At 44.4% G+C, this 22,821-nt stretch overlaps 1 long non-coding RNA gene across 1 annotated transcript in view; it reads left to right on the top strand.

Annotated features, from left to right (window-relative positions):
* Nucleotides 1-2,973: 2,973 nt before the first annotated feature.
* The window catches only part of LOC137756004 (uncharacterized), a 74,758-nt gene continuing 54,910 nt past the window's right edge, over nucleotides 2,974-22,821 (top strand). Inside the window, exons 1-2 of the long non-coding RNA XR_011072146.1 lie at nucleotides 2,974-3,438; nucleotides 20,321-20,465. This is a non-coding gene — a long non-coding RNA (uncharacterized lncRNA). The remainder of the gene's footprint in view (nucleotides 3,439-20,320; nucleotides 20,466-22,821) is intronic.

Below are 22,821 nucleotides of genomic sequence, written 5' to 3'. Positions count from 1 at the left end.
GCCACCAGGGAAGTCCTGAGGGGCAATTTTAAAATGTCTAGGGAGACATTCTCAACAACATTATTTAAAATAATGAAAAATTGGGAAATATCTAAGTGCCTCCCATGGGGGGAGAAGTAAATACATTATGAGTATTGTATAGAAATTAAAACCACATTTAAATAACATGGGGACATAAATATTCAAAATATAAAAGTAGGTGGAGAAAAGAGGACATAATACTATCTGAATATTATGAAGAATAAATACATGTAGAAAAAAAGGACTGGGAGAGTGATTGTCTCTGGTTGATGGTAATGTGGCTGATTTGTATTATCAAGTTTTGTACTTTGGATTTTTCTGCAATTTCCAAATTTTGTGCAATGAGCCTTATTACTTTTATAATGAAAAAAAATATTTCAGAAAAAAGAACAAGAAATGAGTTCAACTACTACTGAAACTGTGCAACTCAGATTGGGACTTCAACCCATGGTCTTTTAATTCAGATCACACACCTGGTCTCAGGACTTAATGAAACTCAGGTTCTCGATGTCTCATTGCAGAAAGAATTCAGTGACAGACCAAGTGATAGGTAAGAAGTGGATTTATTTAGAGAGAAACACGCTCCACAGACAGAGTGTGGACCATCTCAGAAGGCGAGAGGCCCCAAAATATGGGGTGGTTAGTATTTATGGACTGGGTAATTTCATAAGCTAATGAGTGGGAGAATTATTCCAACTATTTTTGGGAAGAAGTGGAGATTTCCAGGAACGGGGCCACTGCCCACTTTTTGATCTTTCACGGTCGGCCTTGGAAGTGTCATGGCACTGGTGGGTGTGTCACTTAGCTTATGCTAATGTATTACAATGATGCTAATGTATGAGGCTCAAGGTCCACTGGAAGTCAAATCTTCCACCATCTTGGACCTAGTTGGTTCTAACCAGTTTTTATTATGTCCTATGGCTATGTCATTCTTTTAAAGGTTGTACCCTGCCCCCTTCCCTCCTGTTTCACAACTGTTTAAAAATCTTTAGATATGTTGTCTCCCTTATAACTGTTTCAAGAGAAAATAGCATATAATAGAGAGGTGGCATCCTTCTCTATCTGACTTAGAAAATATCAGTGGAGTGGAATAGATCCTGAGACATGGCAGAGGGGGACAGGTGACCTTCATAGGAAAAAGGGAATAGGGCTGAAGAAGATAAAATACTGCAAAGATAGAGCAGAGATACATGCCTTCACAGAAAGGAAATCAGAGTTCTTCCCTGTAAAGTAGTCTGACCTTTGGAAGCTGTTTACAACTCAGATAAATACAAAAGCAACTTTGGAAGTAGATAAGAATGCAGTTAAGTCACAATTGCAAACAATGCTTCATTGTACAGTGTTTCATTAGGTTTGCTAACCTCCAGGAAACCTCTGCCAGGATTCCTCTTGGTTTTCCACCAGGACCACAAAATGTTTTCAGTGAACCTGCATTCAGGCATAAATGAAAACTGACCATCCAGTGACATCATGAAACATTTATGTGTTGAGAATTTTTTTATGAATTTACATGTAACTAAATAAAATACTTCTAGGAAATAAGACCATAAATGTACCCTGAGAAAAATAATAATTGAAAACCAATAGAATAATTATCTTAAAATCTTGGATCCGTGAAGATTCCTGGCTTTGTGCTTAATAAACAGATAATATGACATGACAGCGCTACTGACTGGAGGCAATATGAGGGGGAAAACAGTCTTTGACGCCAAGTTTTCTGCTAAATGTATGATCTCACATGACCTTGTATTATCACTTAAATTGAAAACCCTGGGAATTACCTTTAACAGATAAGTTTCTGACAAATGGAGCCTTCCTTTTGGCTTATCTTTTTTTTCGTTTTAATTTATTTATTTTTTATTTTATATTTTGGCCTCGCGGCATGCAGGATCTTAGTTCCTGGACCAGGGATCAAACCCGCATCCCCTGAAGTGGAAGCGTTGAGTCTTAACCACTGGACCGCCAGGGAAGCCCCCTTTTGGCTTATCTTTGACTGTATTTTACATTTACCTGTGTGTTGTTTTCCACCAAAGACATGCTACTTAAAGTTCAGAGAACTCTCCTCAAATATTTTTTCTTCTCCCTACAATTTACATTGGCCCACGTGTCCCCTCACTGTCTGTTCTGGATCTCACTCTACCTTATCACAGGTGAGCGCACGAGGGTCTGCCTGGTAGAGAATCAGAGCTCTCTGAATAGCAAGGTCCCCAAGCCCCAGTAAATACTAGATCTGAAAAGGGTTAGGGGGCACCCTCTCTGGTTTTCTTTAGGATCAGCTTGTTACTAGGTTTTGGGTAGACCCACATGTGCTAATTTTCTTGCCTATGCTCACATTTGTAAAAATGGCATAAAAGAAAAGAAATGAACATAGCAAGGATTGGAAGAACCTGAGTTTCTCACTACCTCTCACCATCCCCCAGTGTTTGTGCTGCCTGCCTATATTTTATGTGGCAAGTGGGCAAAACTGCTCCGTGTAGAGATGGAAGATTTTTCCCGGTTGTAAGATATTTTTCAATATAGGTTGTCAAAGTAAATACTGTAATATCTTTTGCTTATGATATTCCTACGGTAGAGAATGCCAGAAACATTAGGAAAACAAAAATTCACCTGTCATTACTAATTGTTTAAAAGTTAAACCTCATTAGAGTATGTTTGCATCTTTAAAATGTCTCCGAGGAGGAAGGTAACAAGCTGGGAAGGAAGGATGAGGAAAAGAACATTATGGAACTTTTGGACTTTATTCATAAAAATGAAATAATTAGGCCTGAGATGGCTTTTCAGCTGTAGCCCTCTCATCCCGTATTTCCCTTTGAATGACTGGCACGATAAGCTACCAGTCACCACACCGTGTGTAATCAGTGTGACAGCTGGCTCCATAAGAGGCCACTGTTTCTCCAGCGTTAGCTAAACCAGTGCGCTTCCTGTTGCTGGATTAACTGTCGGAGCCACAGGGTCTGATTTCCCTCCTGCTGATTTAGAATCCCTGTCTCCTTCTCTGTCGGCACTTGGATATCACTCCCGCTTTGAAAAAACTTACTCCTTTGACAAATATTTACAAAAGCAGAGAGCTAATGGGGTGACTGATCTATCTGAAGAAGCTTCTACATCCTTTTGCGATCGATGATTCCTACTTGGCTTGGCACGTGTACGTTTGACACCTTTTCCTTGACAAGTAAACCAAGATTGTGCGGTTTTTGTCATGGCCTACGGTGTAGAAGAGGAGAAATGAGGAAGAAAATAATTTGAAGATTTGCAGAGAGAAGGGATTGGATTTCACCCTGTCGTGGAGTCAGTCCATTGGGATAAACCAAGTCACTAATACCAGGCAGCGGAAGTGACCGAATTTTATATTTTGTGTCAGACACAACCTCAAAACAAAGAGGAGCCTCTCCAAGGACCTGGCCAGATGCAAGCCTGGTAAGTCACTGCTTAGGATTGAAACTTTCGTGTGAAGCAAAACACCAGCAAGAATATATTTTAGGAAGAAATGTTTGAGTCTTTGAAAAGTTTTATACTTTCTATAACTGTGACTGTGTTAAAATAAGAATTCTGACATGGTGGGAGATGTGATTTGGGGTATTTTGCTGGGCTGCTTTGGGATATGTTTTCCTTTGGAGGAAGAAGAGTCAGAAAAATATTCTTGGTTTTACCATCTAAAGCTATTCTAGCATAAAGTCAAATTGCCAGAGACTTGGTGTTTGAGGATCTAGGCAGGCTGATGACCTTGAATTATGCTTTCCTTCAATATATTCTGAAAGTCAACTGGTTGGATGTGTAGAGTTCTCACTGAACATTCACTGACGGAAGATTTTATTGGAAAACTCAAAAGTCTATTCTGATTTAAAGAGCTATAGTTCCATAAAAAAACAAAAACCAAAACTTTGCTTTTTGCCCTTTATTTAATAATATCTTTAGTGTTAAAGAGACAAAACCATAACCAAAGCAGTTGATGGCAAATACATTACGAAGAAAACCTGTAAACAGTAAAAACGTTAGAATAAGATCGTGTATTTCCAAAGAAAAGCTGAAGATTTAAACTTCAAAAAAACAGAGGTAGAAAAGGTAACTTTTTAGTTCTGCTTATCCATAAAAATTGCCGCTATTTTTGCAATCACACCTACTAGGATGGCCTTTATATGGTGCTTTTGCCCTCATCAAGAGAGTGGGGAAATACCTAAATGTGAAATCACTGCAGTTTATTAAATGTCAAAGAGGAACTTGTTAACCAGACATATCAGATAACCAGCTGCTGTGCAGAGCAGTTGCCAACCATGGGAAATGTCAGCGCTCCCTTTAGAGAAAGACAGCCGATGACTACACAAAATGCATAGTTTATAAATAATTAGAAAAAAAAGATTAGAAGGTGTGCCACTCGTGTTAACGTATATGTTCCTCAGAAGACTAAATATTAGAATGTGTCACTAATAACAATGATTAAATATGATTGTGTTAGAAAATGAGAATGTAGACTACATTTCAGCCTAATTCCAGAATCACAATTAGATACACGGGCAGGATACGAGCAGAGGATTGAGATTTCAAGTACAAGTGCTGCGGGAGGGGAGGCTGTCCAGGGGGCGGTGGAGGCGCCTTTGTGGATATGAACTGAAAAGACAAGTTTCCCAGGAAGGAGTCTTTGTCAGGAGATGGGATTTTTTTCCACTCTCTGTCCCGGGAATTTCTCTTCCCTGAGATGAGGGGAGATGGAGCCTTCCATCTCCTTTCTGGATGTTCTCTCTCTCTCTGTCTTTGAAAAGGAGGAAATAAAATTCCCAGGAAGGGATCCTGGCCAAGTTAAGAAACCCTAAGGGGATCTATGGGATTCTAAGAGGTGGACCTAAGAAGGCCTATGACCCCCCTGCAACTTGTGCAGAATTGCTGGTGGAAGAACCACTCCTTTGCATGAGGAGCGTGTTCGAGGGGAAGGACTCACACAGGTGGAGGAGAGACGTGTCTTTGAACTACGCTGCCTTGGAAGCTGGACTTCTACTGCTCCGGCGTCTCAGGATATTTAGGAGAAGAGCAGGCCCAGTCCAAGACCCTTGTGCTTTGTGTGCAGTGTCTGTGTAGGAGAGAGAGCAGAAAATGTTTCTTGCCCTGTGTAAACAAGTATGGGTTATCCAGAGAAATCTGAGAACCCTGTAACTGGGTTAGTCTTGCCCAAGCGGTGGTAGAGAGGGTCCTGACCGTGGAAGGAGCTTACTGAGGCGGCTCTGACCTCCATCCAGGAGGGGTGAGCTGGAGACTCACGCGGAGAGCCAGAACGCTGAGCGTTAAGAGCACAGTGAGGACGAGAGGTGCGTGGCTCCGGGGATCAGGGCGAGGACAGGAGTAAAGTTGGTGACGAGTTCAGAGCACAATGGGGCTGGTGGAAAGGAGGGAATCGTGAGAAATGACCCTGAACTGGTTCTGCTCACAGCGCCTGTGCACTGAGGCTGGGTGAGCGGGGCAGGGCCACGGTGGCCTACAGGCGCTGCAGCACTTGGGCAAACTGGATAAAATCTCATATTATGGACGAAAAGTTACCCTAAGAAATCTTCTATTCCATGTCCCTCATTTCACTCACATGGAAAGTGAAGCCCAGAGATGAATCCACGATTCCATGACTAATCATGGCAGAGCCTGGCCAGAACATGCCCATTGAGTGGTCAGCTGTGCCTTGAGGCTGTCATGACTAATCTCATTGTTCCTTTTCCCTTGTTTACGTCTGTCACCACGAGGAGCCCAGCCCACAGGGCCCTAGTCCCCTCCTGGACTCTATTTACCATGTGGTTCTGCAGAGCCCCTCTTCCCCTGTCTCTCAGTCCTCCCCAACTCCTGGAACCTTCCACAGTGCCTCTGCAACTCGCTGCAAGCCATCAGCTTATTTCTCCGTATCCCTCAGCTTTCCTTTCTGGATGGTCCCCTCACTGCCTAACTGAACCCAAGTCTCCCCGGAGGACCCTGCAGCTCCTCAGGTAGCAGTGGGTCGATGTCCTCTCGGCCCCCATTGCTCCTTCCACACCCTTTCCCCCTGTCCTGACATCTCCCAGCCTTAAACCCCATCTCATCAGACTCTGCCCCCACCTCCCTCTCATTGTCAGAGTCGTCAGCTGGGGTCAAGTGTACCGTAAAGCCTAAAACTTCAAATGCCGCCTTGACACCTTGGAGCCTCACAGGCCCCAAAGGGCTGATCCTGCGTTGCCCTGCTCTTGCCGGATATGCCTCCCACCCCAGTGGGAAAGGCTTCCTGTCAGTTGGGTCAGCTGCGCCCCACGTGGTCCTCAAGTTTACAAGTTTACTTCCCTGAAAAATTACCCAAACAAGCCAATCAGCCCCTCCCACGGGGCGCAGGGGCACCACACCCTCTTGTTACTACAAAGCCTGCCCCCAGGCTTCGCTGGTTCACTGTAATCTTGAGAGCAGCCCCCATGAGACCCTGCATGGCAGGTGGTGCCCTCCTCCCCCAGCTGTGAGTGTGTGTGGCTGGTGAACCGCTGCCCTCTCCTCTGTCCCGTGTTGAGCGTCCTGTGTCCCATACTATTCAGACAGGGACCCCCTCCCTCACCCATGAGTGGGTGGAAGGGGATCACGACAGTCAAGTCCCCTCATTTCTGGATCATTTTAGTTCCCGAATCACTATCACTCTTTTCAACACTTTTCTCATATTAACTCTTGATGATTTCAACGTACACATCTGTGATCCTTGCAGTGCCCTGGTCTTCAGGTCCTTTCATTCTTGTTCCCTGTAATCTTGCCCTCCACCCGCCGTCAGCCACTCACTTCCACGTCCTTACCTCCCATGACCTTCATCTCACGCCTCCCACCTCCCGCCTCCATCCCCTGTCTTTTCAGTTACTCATACAGCACCTTGAGCCCAACAATCCTTTGACCCCGGTGGGACCTTCATTCCGTCAACTCTGTCACCTGTTCCCTGTCCCTCACCCCCTTTCTTCCCTCTTTGCCCAGTTAAATGGCCAATTGTTACAATCACTCTCTTGTGCACACCCTCATCCCCCATTGTTTTTGTCTTTTTCATCCTTCTCATTCAACAAACCTGCCTGACCCTGCCCTCGTTCTCTCTGCATTGTGTCTGCGCAGCTGAGAGTGGCTCACACACACTCACACTACACGTGACATTCACGACCGCCGTCCCCAAGTGGGCCCCGATGCTGCCTTGAGAACATCCTATATTTCCCTGGTCCGTGTGCTCTCCTGCTCACCTAGAGAAATATTTCACGCCTTTTCCTCTCCTAAAACCCCCAACACCTTTTCCCTGTGCTCTGTCTCAGCTGATGGCTTTGTTTTCTACTCACTGAGAAAACTGAGGTCATTGGAAGAGAGCTTCCAAACTCCTGACACGCGTCCAATCAGGAAGCATGTGACCCTATGTTCCTGCCCCTTCACGGGGAGTCCAGGCTTCTGCGGCCAGGGGCCCTCCCTGTGAACTAGACCCTATCAGCATCACTTCTCAAGGACACTCCCCCAGGAATCGGGCCCCTTCTCTACTGGGTCATTCTCACCAGAAAGCAAATAGGTTTTGTTTCTCCCAACTTTAAAAAAACAGCAACTTTTTATTGACGTCATTTTTTCCTCATTATTTCTCTGCTCTCCTTCAGAAAGAAATGTCTCGAGAGTGTTCTCCAATTTTTCTCACCCTATTTCCTCTTGAACCTGCTGTAATCAGATTTTACTCACTCCACTTCAGCAAACCCCTCTGGAAAATGTCAACAATAATAACTTCAAGCACAGTGGTCACCTCTCAGTCCTCATCTTACCTGACACGGTCGATCTCAGTCTCCTCCTGACATTCTTTCTTCCTTCACCTTGAACTGTGTGTGCTCTTCTGGTTTTCCTTCTATCTCACTGGTAGCTCTCAGTCTCCTTGGCTGTTTCCCCTCCGACGTTTTTACTGTGGAGCCTCCAGGGTCCTGGGCCTTGGACTCGTCTCCTATTGGAATGCTGTCTCTTTGGGTGATCCAATCCAGTCTCAGGGCTTCAAATACCAGTCATATGACGACAACTCCCAGATTTACACATCCAGCTGGGACCTTGACCTTGAGACTCACGGCCAACACCTACCCAGCATCTCACTTGGATGCTGTAGCAGAGTCTAATCAGAAGGGCAGGACCACTGTGAGTGATAGGAAATGGGTGGGGGGGGATTCATTGCAGGGATTAGAATTTCTGCAGTGGTGGAGCTGCCGAAGGGTCTGTGAAGATCTGTTGACTCTGCCCCTGGGGGCCTGCAGGTGCCCTAGGTCAGCTGTACCTGCAGTTGGGAGTAAGAGCTGGACCTGAAGTGGGAGGGAGCCGGACGACTGGGGCCACATCTGCCTCTCACTGCCTCTGACCTGGACCATACGCCAGCCTGCACCCCGGCCCTGGGGTCAGCAGAGCTGGGGAGGGGTGGGGCTAGGGAGGCTGCAGGATCTGCTACCCGCCCTGGCAGCGCGGTGGCCAGCGCTCCGGCCACAGTGCAGGCAGGTCCTGGCCTGACCTTAGACGCTGCCTCATCTGCACCTTCCAAACTCAGCGCAGATTCACCTGCGGCCCGACCGGGAGCCACGGGAGGGAATGGGCTCTGTCTTAGCTCAGCTGATGCAGCTCAAAGTCCTCATCGTGTCTAATGGATTCTCACACGACATGTTCCAAACTCTCCCCTTAAATCTTCCCCATCTACCATCTTTCTCCATCCTTCCGAGAATCTGAGTCATTCTTGATTCTTCTTTTTTTCTCACCCCATCCCCCCATATTCCATTTTCCAGGAAGTCTAGTCAGCTGTGTCTTCAAAAAACCCAGAATCTGACTACTGGGTCCAAGCGCCATAATTTCCCACCTGGACCGTTGCAGGAACTGCTCTCTGCTCCCTCACAAGCCCCCTCCCCGTATACTTTCCACCTGGCAGGCTGGGTGGCCCCTTTGAAACAAAAGTCAGATCACACTGTGCTGCCGCACAAACCCTCCAAGGGCCCCCTGTCTCACCTGGAGTGAAAACCAAAGTCCTGCCGGCGAGCCGCCTCCAAGTCCCTACATCGTCTGTCTTCCCGGCTGGGCTCCTTCCGGCTCTCCAAACGCGCCAGGCACGCTCCGGCCCGGGGCTTTCACGCCGCCTCCGCCTCGCCTGCCCGGGACCTGATGCTCCCTCCCCTCCTTCGACTCTTCACGCCCCTGCGATGCCCACCCCGACCAGCCCGCTTTCAGTTGCAGTCTCCTGTCCCGGTCACCCCTGGCGAGCTCTATTTGCTAAGTAGCTCTGTTTTTTAGGAGCAATTATTACATTCTAAGACAGGCTCTGTGCATTATTACGATGATTGTCTGCCTCCACCAAGTAGAATGTAACCGACCCAGGGCAGGGGTTTTGACTGTTTTGTTTACTGATGTACCCCAGGGGCTTCGTCGATGTTTGTTGTATGAACTGAACGTTCTTAGTCTTTGCTCCCCCCTAATTGGAGGAGATGGATCTTGAGAAAGTTACCTTGTGCATTTCTCCATTTTTAGGAGGTATTCTTTCTACATCATTCCAAGGAATTTCTGCGGGAAAGAGAACCCTCCCCATTGTTTTAGGGCTTCGATTATAAACATCTTTTCTTTTTACCTAACTAGATCTTTAACTATGAGAGTTGTCATCCCTTTAACTCACCCTGAGAGCATGTGATTAAGTATTAGAGACGTACAGAGATGTAGTGGGACACACTCAGCCTTCTTCTAAGGGCTGAGTTCTGGGTTCCTTTAACCTAAGCCCTTGAGAGAGGTTTCAAAGTTGCGAAAAGAGGTCACTTGCTCGGGAACATGACGCAGTTCGCTGTCTCTGCAACAGAGAGGTCTGAAGGAAGAGAAACCACTATCTGATGTGAGAGGAGGTTACTAGAAAGTGAGGTAGGTGCCTTGGTGCCAGTTATGAATCTCCGAGATGGTGTTCTCTGGCAGCGGACGCAGAACAAGGAAAGGTTTAATCACGGAGGGTTTGCAGCTTGAAATGAAATGTTATTGAGCCTTTTAAAATGTCATATGCCTGTCCCTTGGGGCGCTGCATCACACTGTACTCCGGTGACACCTTTATGGGACTGTCCTCTAACCAGTCCGAGTGCCACTCCAGAGCTGGGGTGATGTTTTTCCTCTCACCTCCCAGAGCTGGCAGGTGCCGGGACCAGGAAGCAGCTCGCTGAGGGCCTGTTGGGTGGACAGAGAATGAATGAGACATCTCCTGGATCAGCCTCAGGAAAGAACAGGGAAAGGGAAGGGGGGGAGAGGAGGTGGCCCTTTGAGAGCCCCTGTGGGATTTGTGTAACGTAATGTAACTCATGCATTCCTGGCATGTGCTAAATGGTAGCTATCTGTATTTCATTTAATTTTACTAACTTCATGAGGTGGATGTTATGGCCCCTTTTTGACACGTAAGGAAATGTTGGATCCGAGGACGGGTGTGCACTTTAGCGCCACTTAACTAGCGCTGGTGGAGCCAGGCTTCAGCCCCAGGCCACGCACCTTCCCTGATCCTATCTCTCCATGTGGTCCCCAGAAAGGACGCCCGGAAGCACAAGGCAGTCGTATGTATGTGTGTAAAACACACGCTGTGCACGTAGGTGGGCAATCATCACCACAGACATGAATAGGAAACTGGAGAGAACTTATCTTCTTTTAATCACCACCTTCCACCTGGCCCCTGGACCCCCATGCACTGTCTTGTGGTTCCAGATTCCTCACCCTGGGATGGAATGCAGTCGTATTCCATCATCTAAACTCTCCGAACCTCAGTCCTTTCACCTGTAAAACTGAGATAATTATATCCCCCCACCATGGGTTCATTGTGAAGATTAAGTAAGAATAAAAGGCAACATTATTGAGGGCTCCCTATATACTAGACACTATTCTCAGCATAGTGCGTGGATTAGTTTATTTAACCCTCACAACCAGCCTCTGTGGTGGCTATAATTATTGTCATCATGATCATTTTGTGAGTGAGGGGCTGGACATCAGAGATTAAGTGACTGGTACAAGGCTACCCAGCCAATGGCAAAGATTCAGACCTGGGCTGCTTGACTCCATGGGTCCCTGTGCCATTTCACCTCTGCTGTCTTAATTTAAAAAAAACAACAACAAAAAAAACAGAACCTCTAAAATAAGGTAATAATAAAAATAATAAAGATCATAATAAAATAGCTACCACTTACTAAATGCCAAGTTGTACAAAGCTCTGTGCTTGCTACCCTCCCCTGGTCTCACTGTGGGCCCCCAGCCCCTCACAGAGTTATCGGGGGTGAATGACATGACAAGTGCCTCACATAATAGGACATTAATAAATATTTGGTCTGGTTTTCACCCAGAGACAACCAAAATTAATACCTTTATATAGAAACTTCTAGATATTTTTCTATACCTATTTACAAGTAAATAAATGTGGCTTGTATCATACAACCTTTTTTTTTTTTACTTTGCCAAATATCATAAACATTTTTCCATGTCAATACATATCCATCAACAACATGCTTTCTCAATGAGTTTGAGAATGAGCCCTCAAGTTGGAAAATACTGGCTCTTCGGGGTGAAAAAAATCTTAGATATTACAATGTTTTGTGACCCTTCAAAGGACCACAGTATATAAACAGATGTACATCGTGGTATTAAAATTTCATGGGGGCTGGGACTTCCCTGGTGGTCCAGTGGTTAGAACTCCAAGCTTCCACTGCAGGGGTCAGGGGTTCGATCCCTGGTCAGGGAACTAAGATCTCCACAAGCTGCATGGCATGCCCCCCACCCCCGCCAAAAAAAAAAAGAAAAGAAAAACTTTCATGGGGGAAGGAGGTGGGTGAGAAACTATTAAGATATTAGGATAAAAAAGTCTAAAAAGGCTCCTTACAGGGACAATATTGGAAAAAGGTCGAGAAACAATGATCTACAACATCATTTTACATAATGGAATAGTATTCCTTTGTATGAATGTGCCATGTTTATTGAACTGAAATATTGTTCAATCTGTTATTGAAAACTGAGGATGTTTCCAATTTTTAGCACTATAAACAATGCTGCAGTGAGCATCCTTGCAGCTAATATTTTGTACATCTTTTTAATTATTTAAGATCAATTGCTAGAAGAGGAATTACAGGTCAAATGATGTCTCCAAACTTCCACTATATGTTCAAGACTCTACTTCAGGCAGTTTTCAGAGAAATTTCCAATGACGTGTCACTTGTACAGCAACTGGAGGAAGAGGGGAGACGTGTCTTCATACAACTGAGGTTAATAGTGTCACTTATACAGCAACTGGAGGAAGAGGGAGACGTGTCTTCATACAACTGAGGTTAATAGTGTCACTTGTACAGCAACTGGAGGAAGAGGGGAGACGTGTCTTCATACAACTGAGGTTAATAGTGTCACTTGTACAGCAACTGGAGGAAGAGGGGAGACGTGTCTTCATACAACTGAGGTTAATAGTGTCACTTGTACAGCAACTGGAGGAAGAGGGGAGATGTGTCTTCATACAACTGAGGTTAATAGTGTCACTTGTACAGCAACTGAGGTTAGTAAATTCACCACTAGTGTGAGTCCATGCTTTAAAAAGGCACGACAAGTAAATGTTTCTCAAGATGTCTTGTGTCCAGAATGTTCTGAAATATATTTTTGCAGCAAATATAAAGGCAGATGAGTGCGCTTCCGATCCCCGATCTCATCTTGCTCTCCTGCTGGGGCCCCACCTGACACCCGGAGAAACTGGTGTGACCCACCCAGGAAGGGGGGGTGAGGCGCATGTAAGCTCTCGTGGTCCGGCTCCAAGCTCATGTGTGTGGGTGCTCTCTGGGTGTGTGGGTTCCTACAGCTGAGGCCTTTTGTGCGGGATGAGGGAGCGTCCATGCTTTTTAATAGAATCCGCTCTGGGTACTTCCCACTGAATTCTGGTGAAGAGGATCTTGACTCGCCTGGCTGGTCGTTTTCAACCTCTTTTAACCCTTGGCCCCTTGATGGAGGTCCTCCTCCAGTTTGGTTCTGCTGAGGTGCCATAGGCCTGCCCCTGGAGGAAGGCCTTGGGCAAACACCCGTTTTGTCCATGACACCGTCCACTACCATCTCCGGGCATCCCGACCCGCGGGAGGAAGGCGCACCTGTGCCCGCAGGTGGGGGGAGGCGCGGCGCTGCAGGCATCTCTTCTCCTGCTCAGGCTGACTCAGCGACATCATCTCGGCACCTTTGCGCCGGCGCCAAGCTCTCCACGTGGTTCTGCTGGAGCCCCTCTCCCACCTGGCTTGCGGTCGGGCTGAAGCATCCTCTCCCCTTCCCCACGGCAGGTGAGGGCAGTGGAGGGGAAGCCCCACACACACACCTCCATCCAATCTTCTTCACGTTCAGTCTCATTACAGCTCGCCTTGGGGGCGGGCGAAGCTTTATAAAAGCGGTCTTCAGCTCTTATGCATCTTGCCTAGGTGTGAAATTTGGCAGTCCCTAGAACCTATGATTTCTCAGTCTTAACTAAAGCAAGTCAGGTCACATCCTAATTTTCTGTTAAAATTAAAAGTAAAAACAACACCCATTAAATATGATGAAATGTGCTGAGACTCCAAAAGCTTTCAGAAGAAAAACACATTAACCATCTAGAAGAGTAAACATTTTTTTTGAATAATTGAATTACAGCAGCAGTGGCATCTAATGCCTCAGTAATTTAACACCATTTCTATGCTCACAAGGCAGCTCAGATATATATCTCCTCTGTATCAAAAGTATATAACCCAACATTTTTATTGTTGCTTACTACTTCAGTCAAGGTAAGAGTTGGTGCTATGTTAAATATGATAGAATAAAAGTATTGGAAAATATACCCAGTGACTGTGTATTGGCTCCTGGCAAATCAAATGATAGAGATTAGGGCTTTCAAAGCTTCTATCAAGTCCCAACTTTTGAAAGGTAAATTTGGCTAGTTATGCTTAAAATGGATATTTTTTGATTCACAGAATAATTTCTATCCACTGACTTCTTTAATATTTCCATTCAGAGCAAAGCTTATAATAACTGATGAATCTCTGAGAACAGTAGTTCCAATTTTGTTCCTAGGGTATGTTCGCTTTTGATAATGTTGTTCTTATTATTGGTTATCCTAATTTGTACTGACTAGATTTTTTTAAAACCTAGCTTAATTTTATGGCAACAGTTGAAATCTCATATCAAGTAAATAAATGTTAGCTAGAAAATTCAGGCATTAAGTCCCATCGTTGTAAATTGGAGCGTAAAGCAGTCAGATGACTTTAAGTTACAGGTGATGTGTATTAAATTAACCAACATCTCTCGTGCTCCAGAATGAATTTCTAAAATTTGAGCTGTTTTTCAGCCACCATTCCTGAGGGTGTTTCGTTTTGTTTCAGTTTAGTTTAAATTTAGTAGAGAATTAGATTTTTTCTTACTTTGCGAGCGGGGATCAAAACCTGTTCCAGCTATCTAGTGCCCAAAACTTCGTGTCTGAAAACAAGGGCTCTTGTGTAGTGTTTCTCGTGGATTTTGTGGATCAGGAGTTTGGGTTGGCTCAGCTGAGTAGCTCTGGTTGATAGTGTCTGGTGTGGTCAGTCTGAGGGTGGCAGCGGTGGGGTTAGCTGTGTGTGGAGGATCTGGGGACTGGCCAGGTGCTTCTCTCTTCACACAGTCTCTGCTTTTGACTAAAGAAGTTTGTGCTTCCTCATAGCATGGCAGCCTCAGACTTCTTACATGTGGTGCAGGGCTCCAAAAGCTAGTGTCCTGAGAGAGAGAGACAGGAGGAAATTATATTGCCTATAATGACTTTGCCTTGGAAGTCATCCTATGTCACTTCTTCCATAGTCTATTCATTGAGACAGTCATCAAGTCCCACCCAAGATCAAGTGGAGGAGACATAGACTCCATCTCTTGATGGGAGAGCTGAAAAGTTCTGAAAGAGCATGTGGGGGTCAGGAGTGTTGTCATGGCCATTTTTGGAAAATACAATATGCTACAGTTTGTCCTCTGGCTACTGTCATCTGCATCTCTTCCATATGCAAAATGCATTCATCCCCTCTCAGAAGACCCCCAGATCTTGCGCATTAAGGTACCAGGCTCAGGCTTGAGGTTCAGGATCAAGTTATTTAAATCAAGCTTATGTACAGCTGAGGCGTCTCAAGTGCATTTCTTCATATACAGCTCGTTGTGTAATATTCCTCTCAATCTGGAGTCTTGCAAGCTAGAGAGGACTTACCTGCCCTCTGCATGTGCAGCCTACAATAGTGAGACAGCATAGGATAACCGCTATAGATGCTCCCACTCAAAAGGCAGTAACAGGAGAAGCACAGCAATTCTAAAATCCAGTCCCGCACGTGCTGCCAGGTTCTTGGTTAGGCGTCAGGCCTGTGACTCTAGGAACAATTCCTGACAGCTCTTGACTCTGCCCTCCAGGCTCTTCATTCCTCCCTGGGAGTAAAATGTAGCCCATGTTTGCAGCTCAGTGGTTTTCCCATCCTGCTTTTTGTGTACAGAAGTTTGTGGGTCCAAAGGGGTCTCTTTATTTTATAACATTTCTATGCTTTTCTGTCCCAGTTGATGTTATTTTCTGCTACCACAATTCTCCTGAAAACTTTGTGGGTTTCCTATAAATCATGCTGAAGTCTATTTGGTAGGAAAATAGTTGGCAAAATATTGAAACAGAAAGTTCCACAGAAAAACATACAAATGGCCTTTAAATATATGAAAGGAAGCTTACCCTTGCTCAAAGTAAGAGAAATGCAAATTGCAACTCACTAAGTCAGCACGAGGGGGCTTCTGCAGTGCTACTAATTTTTCTGTTTCTTCATTGGTGTGCTGATTACAAGGATGTGCTCAGTCTGTGAAAATTTACCATCTCTGCACTTCTGATAGGTACCCCTTCTGTATGTACATTGTACGTAAATAAGTTAACAAGCAAACTGCCCTGAGATACCACATCTCACTTACCAGGTAGGCAAACATCCCAAAGTTAGACAACACATCCTGTAGAGAAGGTGGTGGGAAACCGGCCCGCTCATCCGGTGCTGGTGGGTGTGCCAGCTGCTGGCACCCCTGGGGGGCATTTCTCAATATCTAGCAAAGTTATGTGTGCGCTCATCCTTTGACTTTGCAGCGCCATCTCTAGGAGTCTGTGTCAGACATGCAGGCAAAGTTATGACATGACAACATGCACGTGGCTGCTTATTGCTGCGCTATTTGAAATGGCAAGAGATTGTCAAAAACCCAAATGTCTGTCAGTAGGCGTTGGATGCTGTTACTTTCACACAAAGGGTCACTCTGCAGCTGTAAAAGGAATGCGAATGGTCTGTACACCCACCCTGGAGGGAGCTCCCCATGGGGTACCTAAAACCCTGAGCTATGGAACAGTGTTAAAGAGGGACAGAGTGAAACAGCATATGAGTTCACCCCTAGTTTCAAAAAGAAACAAGTGAAGAATAAACAAAACTAATAAAAAATGTTTACCTTTGGGGAGGGGGGAATTAGGGTGGAGGGAACCAAGATGAACCTTTACTTCAGAAACATGAAAATGTTTTACATAATTTTAAGAAATTGAAAAGCACCTTTAAAACAATACAGAAGGAAGCAAATGAACCTAGTAATTGTATATCAAGTGCATGAAGGTTAGACTGAGAGTGAGTATAGTGACCATAAAGTGTGTCATCCTAGTTGGGACACTTTTGAGAGTGAAAAGGGGTAGTTTTAATAATTATTACCAGACAGCAGGTATAAACCAGACTGACCTGGGCCAATCGGGACCGGTGACTACACCAGGTTGGATGTTATTAAGGAATTACTCATTTCTGTTTGATGCAATAATATCACTTATAGATGCGTATTGAAGTGTTTACAGGTCACATGACCTCACGTGTGGGATTTGCTTGCATACATTGCTTCTCAGAGTGTGCGTGCATCAGGATTACCTGGAGAACTTGGGAAAACGTAGAATACTGAGTCTCCCCCCAGAGATTCTGATCCAGTGGGTCTGCAGTGGAACTAAGAATTTGCATTTCCAAAAAGTGCCTAAATATGCTGGCTTTGCTGGGTTTTAGATAGTTTTGAGAAACTATGTATCTGCACACACAAACACATCAGCTCGTCCTCTCTGCCCCCGTGTGTGTGTGTGTGTGTGTGTGTGTGTGTGTGTGTTAGTGGCGGAAGGCTGCAATGAGATTGGCAATGTGTTGGTCATTGTTGAAGTTGGGCCATGAGTCCATGAAGGTATTCTATTCTCTCCACCTTTGTGTATGCTTGAGAATTTCCTTACTAATAAGTTTATATACGTTTTTCAGTTCAGGAGGTTAAGGTCCAACTCAAATGGAACCTCCTGTATTGCCTTGATTCCTTTAATTGGATCACACTGATTTTTCTTTATTATTATAAGAATCATATTTATACTTCTGCCAAAGTAAAAGCCAATAAAAATGAAACACATAAAAAATTCACCCTAAATGCTCTTATCTGTGATCCACATTTTATGATTTTACATACAACTGTGACCCGATGCAATAAAAAAAAAACTACAGAATTTAATCAGAAAATGAATTTGAAATAGATATAGAAAATCATTTTCTTATTTTTCTTTAATGCAGAAGGAACTCTTTTAATCATGCTCTTGTATCGCTTGTCTCTGTTATAACTTTGCTAAAGTTTTCTCTTGCTATACTTCCTTTTCTCTCCTTTTTCCTCCTCTTTTCTTCACCCCCTTCTGCCTCCTTTGTCTTTTCCTTCCTGCTCTCTGCCTTTCTAAATATATTTTAGATTTTTGGGTTTTTTTTGTTTTTAAGTAAGGTCCTGCATCATTTGGTTTTAGCTTGCAAAGTGATTATGTTATTTTATATATTTCTTTCAAAAATTGAAATTGTTTGAATTTATGTGAACTCTTTAATTAGTTTCTTTTTTTTTTTTTTTTTTTTGGCTGTGTGGCATGTGGGATCTCAGTTCCCTGACTGGGTATTGAACCCAAGTCCCCTGCAGTATAAACACAGAGTCTTTTTTTTTTTTTTTAATATTTATTTATTTATTTGGCTGCGGTGGGTCTTAGGTGCAGCACGCAGGATCTAGTTCCCTGACCAGGGATGGAACCCGGACCCCCTGCACTGGGAGCGCGGAGTCTTAACCACTGGACCGCCAGGGAATTCCCTAGTTGGTTTCTTTTTAAACACCTGAGTATCGTCAGTACACCTCCATAGGAAATAAAATCCCACCATTGTGGTGAGAGACCACATCTTCGGGCCTCTATAAGTGGTTTGGTTTCTTCCTAGATGTGCTCCCGGGGAGCCTGTGGTCTGACTGAAATACGTACTTTTACACTAAACCCCGAGATGCCCACTCATGACAGGCTTCGCTGCCCACTCCCTGCATTCTAAAGACTGTGTAATTTAGCACAGCAAGGGGAAATGCTGCAATACTTTATATTCTTTACAAAAAACTTCATATTTTGTAGCAGTTACGAAAGAACAAACCATGACTCACACAGTTTTACTGGTGCCGTGTGTACTTGAGGTGAGCTCCCGAGTAACGTGACCTCACCGTGTTCTTCTGGCTGAAACACCAGCAGAAGCTGATAATTCAGATACTGAGAAATCTGTTTAGGAGATAGTGGCACACATAAAGTCCCTCTGTAGCTCACAGCCTTGCAGTCTGTTCTATTCCACATACGTTTGTCCGAAGTTTTAACAGGAAATGTTTGGTTAACCACAATCCTGCTCACCTTTAAACAATGAGTTTAATATCTTTAAAAATCTGGCTTTGAAATAGCTCCCTGAAAAAAGAAAAAAACTCATAGATTTCTTAGATAGAAAATACAGGCCAACTATCAGAACAGGTGATCACTATTTTCTTAGTCACTCCTGAAATGATGGTAATAGCAGCTAACATTTTTATAGCCCTTTCTCACTAGTAAGCACTTTCCTAAGTGTTTTACATTATATGTAATTAGTTTCCATTAATCATATAATTTTCACAGCTATCTTATGAGGCAGGGACTTTAAATGATGATTGGAGATAAAAATAAATTTGCCTCAATATCTATTTATCTATTTATCTAAATAAATTTAGAGGGAAGTAAATTTGCCTGAATGTACTCATGTGTAAAATAGGTATAGTCAACAAATTTGATGGTGGTAAATAACGGAAGGTATAACAAAATGGCTTAAATTATTTTTTCTAAATAAGTATTTTTAAAAACTACTGAACAGCTTGGCTTAAAATACTTTTTGGATGTGGTTTTATCTTAAAATGCTCAGAAAAAAAGAAAAGGTTTGACCCATTTGGGAAGTCTCTTAATCACTTCACAATATATGAAATGACGTGAAATGAAATCATTACGCTGTACACCTTAAATGTATATGGTATGTCAATTACATCTCAATAAAACTGCAAAAGTTAAAAAGAAGTCTCAGCACTAAACGTTGTAAGGTTAAGCAAGGAAATTATTCGATGCAACATACAATTTGGAAATAAGAAAGACATTCAAAGGAAGTTAGTAGTGTACGCCATGGTTTTTTTTTCTTTCTCTCTTTCTTTTTTTTTCCTTTTTTTCTGTTGGCCATAAGGAAGTGAACACACAGGAAGAAAAGTAACTTTCTCCTAGAAAAGAATATTCAGAGAATTTACATTCCTGGGATAATTAGGAAATAGATACAGATAAAGTCCTACTAATTAGAATAAGGAAGTAATTAAAGGCCTGACAGCTAAAACAATAAGCTTTCTTGTCAAGTGAGATTGTTCTGTGTGTATAACGTCTTAGGTAATTTCTGATTTTAAGAAAAGGCTCAGTGAGTCTCACCTTAAAGTTAGAAGTGTTAAACTTGAATTCTAGTTCATGTAGTATCAAAATATATCTGGGTGTTTGAGTTTCTTTAAATCTTGCTCTGTATCAGCTTATGTTGGTTACACATGAGTTAGTAAACATTTTTCCTCTCTTACTATATTTTTGGAAAAGAGTAATTGGCTGAATTGTGACTAAGTGTATTACTTCTTAGCTAAACAGTATACCCAGCTCACCTGTGTACCCAAACTTAAAGCATCACTTTTTACCTCGTGGCAGCTTTTCCACTGGAAACATAATCAGTGTTCTAGGCAAGTGTTTGTATACTCAAACCTTTTGTGATAGTGCACATTTTAGGCTTAATATTTTATAAGGGGTGGTCGCACATGTTGTGTCAGTATCTATATGGGAAGCTGAATATTTTCCTATTTTTAATAGCTTCTTGGAGCTTAGCGTTTTCTGAGTGTGGTTGGAAGCACCAGAAAGCAGTGTCTGTTACCTGGTGCTCTGCTGAGACTTGTTTATTTCCTTGGGCTCTCGACTGAGGTTCGCATCGTTTTCCTCTTGCCCCGGCAGAATCCAGAAACCAGAGCCTCGGAGGAGATGGAAATGTGGTTCCTCACGTGCCCCTTTCAAGCCAAGCAAGCAGGCCAGGGACACCCGAGGTGAGGCAGTGACAAGCTTCCTCAGCAGTTCTTGCCGAAAGAGTCCAAGAATGAAGGTAATAATCACCTCACCTGGCTGATGTCCCTTTGTCCCTATGAGGGCAATTGACACAACCATGTCCCATGTTCAGACCTAAGGCCGCAATCAGCTGTGGTTTCTCTTTCAGAAAAAGTGGTGCCTGTGAAGGTCACCCTGCTCTGGCCTGAGCATCACTTTTCTCCCCGTTTTAAGTGCCGTTTTACCAGGAAATGTCGTGATTGAAGGAAGAAGCTTTACATAAATAGCAAGGTTTTTTTCCTTTTCCTAAGATTTGGTCCCTAAAAACCAGTGTCCATAGCATCTCTGGAGCTTGTGACCTGAACTCAGTGTCCTCGTGTTCCCATCCCCATGAGCACGTCTGCAGAGAACCTGCTCCCTGGGCTACTCAGAAAAGAAGTGTCAAAAAAAAGTAATCAATAAACAGTAATAGCAATAGAAAAGAGTTTTATGTGAGTCAAACTGAGGACTGGCCTGGACGCGCACTTCGCAGAGTAGTCTGAGGAGCTGCTCCCGAGAAGCGGGGTGTCCACCACAGTTTTATACCTCGTCAGAACAAACAACGTTAAACAAGTCAGGGATATATTTCTTCAAGGTCAAAACTAAACAAAACACAAGCAAACAAACCAACAAAGGTCACACAGGCCAGCACATACACAGCAAGTCAGCATGGCCTTGGCACCTGGGAAGGGGGTCTTCTCATCAGGGAGGACCAGCACTTATGTCCCAGGAAGAGACGCATTTAATCTTTATTTTTAATATGGACATTCTTTTTTTTTTTTTGTCTGTGTTGGGTCTTCGTTGCGGTGCGCGAGCTTCTCACTGAGGTAGCTTCTCTTGCTGCGGAGTACGGGCTCTAGGCGCGTGGGCTTCAGTAGTTGTGGCACGCGGGCTCAGTAGCTGTGGCTCGTGGGCTCTAGAGCGCAGGCTCAGTAGTTGTGGCGCACGGGCTTAGTTGCTCCGCGGCATGTGGGATCTTCCCGGCCCAGGGCTCGAACCCGTGTCCCCTGCATTGGCAGGCGGATTCTTAGTCACTGCGCCACCCGGAAGCCCTGGACAGTCTTCACTTCTGGTCAGTGTTCCCTTTTCTCTAATAATTAAAGCAGATGTACAACCTATGTTTGATAGGCCACAAACAGGCTATTTAAGTTAGCATAACATTTAAGTTAGCTTGTATATAAGCCAGAATAACTTCCCTATCTCTCGACATGTGAAAATTTCTTTTAGCAGAAGCTATTGGGCAGCTTCGTGCCTCAGTTTTCGTCTGGTCCACTTCCTTACCCATCTTACTCTCCCTCCTACCTTAGAGGAAAAGAAATCCTTCATGTCCCCCCAAAGCCAACTGTTTTCATCTTTGCTAATGGTCTTTCTCTTTTCCTGCCTTCCCTGGGGATTTATTTCATCAATTTCCTACTCCGTTTCTCTCATCTATTTATTCCTCTCCCCCAGCCTATAAATGAGGTGAGGTTTCCGTCCTCACCGCTCGACTGAATTGTCACAGCAAAGGTCATCTGTGACCTCAAATCCAGTGTCCTTCTGAGTGGTCACCTTACAATGTCCTTCGAGTGGACCTCTCGACAGCCCTCCTTCCTGACACCTCCTCCCTGGGGATCGTGGAGCGCTCTTCCCCTCCCTCTCTGGTCCCAACCTCAGGTGTCACCATGGTCCTTTGCTGGGGTCGATTTTCACTGGGGCTGGGGAGAGGGGCTCGGTCATGTGCTCCTGTCGTGTTCTCTCCAGTGACACTTCCAGGCATGAGTCGTCTCTTGGTTCCATTTCTCTTCTTCCCTAGGGTATTAGAGACATGAGAAGGCTTCGAAATATCTGACACAAATTCAGAAGTTGCCATTTTTGTTTCCCTGCTTGCCTTGCCCTAATAAAGGAAGGAAGTCACTTTTAGTGGCAAAGGCCTTGGTCATTGTCTGTCCTGTACCGGCTATTGACGTGAGTCAGAACAAAAGAGGGTTTTATAAGGACATGTTAAGACTCAGAGCAGCTCTTGCTTCCGGCCCTTTAGGTTTCTGCTGCCCCATCCACGTGCCTCAGTGCATCCTGGTTCCCGCAGGCGAGGCCCACACTCCCCAATGGCGGAGAGTCACTGCGTGAAATAGTTTTGAGGCACAAGTGCGTATCTTTTATTTAGGAAACGGTGGTCCTTATTACAAGGCACACAGCCCCCCTTCACCGCGGCGTTGAGAACTGTCCAGGGAAGTCTTTCTGTGGGCTTGGGGTAGTCCCTGAAAGGCAAAGTCTCCAAAGTTGGACCATTCATGCTACGGATTCTGGGCAGAGACTGTAGTTACTTGCTCACTTCTCCTTTCAGCAAAGCCTTCCTTCCTCTTCCACTTTTTTTCCTTTCTGCCCTTCCTTCCTTC

This window comes from Eschrichtius robustus, chromosome 21, assembly GCF_028021215.1.
Source record: "Eschrichtius robustus isolate mEscRob2 chromosome 21, mEscRob2.pri, whole genome shotgun sequence".
Taxonomy (NCBI): Eukaryota; Metazoa; Chordata; class Mammalia; order Artiodactyla; family Eschrichtiidae; genus Eschrichtius; species Eschrichtius robustus.
Note: the sequence above shows the minus strand (reverse complement) of the source record. Positions and strands in the feature narration are given on the sequence as shown.